We start from the raw sequence: 2,729 nt of genomic DNA on the forward strand, positions 1-2,729 counted from the left end.
TGCAACTCGGTCAGAGCATTGAATAGACAGCCTTTACGTACTCTCTAAACTCCCGAGGGAGGCCCCCAGATATCGAGAGTCGTATGAAGAGCAGCGTGCGCAACCGTATCGAAAGCTTTCGACAGATCGCGCACGCCACATGCAGAGAACGACAGCGCTCCGGGCGTCCCAAAAGCACGATTGAAGGCCTGGGCGGGAGTAACTATGACTCCTCGGTCCTCAAAGCAAACCACGCCGCGATGGTAGTTAGAGGGTCGTGTGGTTCGTGATGCGCCAACGGAGTCCCTCTAGGTAGGGACTTCAGCATCTCACGTCCAAGTTGTACCGCCACCCTCCTCGTGTGCTCCGGAAACGGCCTACTTTGGAAGTTAACTTGGTAGGTGTCGGATAAGGAGTGTCAGGCGAAGTGCGCCGCCCTAAGGCTTTGGCCCATGGCCTACGGTTCATGGTGAGTTGGGGGCAAGAAAGACCGGGGTTTTTGGAGGGGTCTCGGTGTCAATTGTTTGCCCCCCACACTCAGTAAATTATGAATAAAAGCCCTAAGAATGATTCTGATGCCAGGGGTTCTCGGATGGCCCGGGGTCTGCGTGCGAGTGCTCGCTTGAGTGAGCGCGCGAGAGGTGCGGAGGCCCCTGACGGGTCGCAGCTGGTCCGTCGCGAATCACTATAAGGACCAGCCAGGCTGAAGTGGACAGCCTAGAGGAGGAGATGGTCAGCTGTGAGCATTGTTCGCGGCGAGATTTCCAAAACATGCGTGGTCTTGGTGTCCACAAAGTACGTGCACAACCACTACAAGCCAACAGTGCTATCAATGTTGACCGCGTAAAGGCCAGATGGTCAGTGGAAAAAAACTATATTCATGGCACGCGCTGAGGCTGAAGGCATCTTAGCCGGGGAACCTTTCATTAACCAGTATCTGGAGACAAGGTTCCCCAATAGGAGTCTCGAAGCCATCAAGGGTAAACGGCGACAGGAGCCTTACCGAGTGATGGTTAGAGACTTCTGCCAAGAGATCTAATCGCGTCGCGCGATTGTGATCGATGAGGGCGATAGGGATGGTGCGGTGATGACACGAGCCGACACCATTCCTGCGGCCATTGAGGATAGTACTGACGATCAAAGCGCACATCAGCCTCCCCCTGAACAAAGTTCTCAGAAACTGCGGGACAAGATACAATCACTCGTAGAGCAGAGTGCGGCGTTCCGTAGCTACGAGGCTGATACTCTTGCTGGCACGGCAAAAGATGCTCTGACGGCGGGGAGGGTCGACGTCTTGGCTATCGAGAGATGGCTGGGCATGATCTTCCCTCGGCCGCTACAAGTGCGCCCTCCGCAACGCGTTTCGGCAAAGAAGCACTGTCCTCCAGTTAAACGAGAGAGCAAGGAGCAGAAGAGAAAGAGGGAGTATGCAATTGTGCAATCCTCTACAGAAAGAACAAGAAGTCCTGTTTGTCGCGTATCCTCGAGGGCGACTCGGTGCGCGAGAGGCCGTCTGCTGTCGAAATTCCTTAACTGCTGGCGCCCCATTATGGAGGCCTCCAGCGGTGCGGATGGAGACATGACGGACTTGCGTGAGTCGTTTGGGGAAGCGGCACAGGCTGCGAGTGCTGGCCGGAACCGTACGTCGGGCCCGAGAGGGATTCACCTCGAAGGTCTCGGCGATGGCGCTGCCACGGATCCAGTTCCTGTGGCGGATAAGACCTTGCTCTAGGATCCTATAACACCTGCAGAGGTGAACAGGATTTCCGTAAGGACTGGCACTGCGCCCGGATTGGACCAGATTACGCCGAGGATGTGGAACGCTGTTCCTGCGATTCTTCGTGCGCTTCTGTTCAATCTGCTGCTCCTGGCAGAGACGATCCCCTCATCAATCGCCACAACCAGAACGGTATTCCTTGAGAAGGGGGGTATGTCCGATCGGCCAGGTCCGACGGAATACCGACCTCTCAGCATAGGATCCGTTATAATAAGACACTTCCACAAGATATTGGCAAAGAGATTGGCAGCCCTCGACATCTTCGACAGGCGCCAAAAGGGGTTCCGGCCGGTGGACGGGGTATGTGAGAACGTCCCAGAAGGAACGTTTACCCGCGCTTGCTTGAATTTCTTCACGTTGACATTCAGAGCACTGGGCAGAAATGACATTGCGTCAACACCCGCGAGGGCCATCGCAATGCTTTGTTTTAATTAGACAGTCGGATTCCCCTAGTCCGTGCCAGTTCTGAGCTGAGCGTTGAATGGCGGCCGAAGAGGACGACCACGACGGCCTCGCGCCGCCACGGAAGCCTACGCAGCAAGGAAGATCCGCGGGAGGCCAAGGCACGGGACCGAGCTCGGATCCCGGGACCGGCGCGAGAACGCCGACCGTTCACCCTCGCCCAGGCCCGGCACGTCAGCCAGACCCGCTTCCTGACCAAGCCCGACACGCCCCGCTCCTCAGAGCCAATCCTTATTCCGAAGTTACGGATCCAATTTGCCGACTTCCCTTACCTACATTATTCTATCGACTAGAGGCTCTTTACCTTGGAGACCTGCTGCGGATATGGGTACGAACCGGCGCGACACCTCCACGTGGCCCTCTCCTGGATTTTCAAGGTCCGAGGGAAAGATCCGGACACCGCCGCAACTGCGGTGCTCTTCGCGTTCCAAACCCTATCTCCCTGCTAGAGGTTTCCAGGGAACTCGACGCTTATACAGAAAAGAAAACTCTTCCCGGATCTCCCGACGGC

Source organism: Nylanderia fulva, unplaced genomic scaffold, assembly GCF_048542155.1.
Source record: "Nylanderia fulva isolate GAGA-0341 unplaced genomic scaffold, ASM4854215v1 Scaffold778, whole genome shotgun sequence".
Taxonomy (NCBI): Eukaryota; Metazoa; Arthropoda; class Insecta; order Hymenoptera; family Formicidae; genus Nylanderia; species Nylanderia fulva.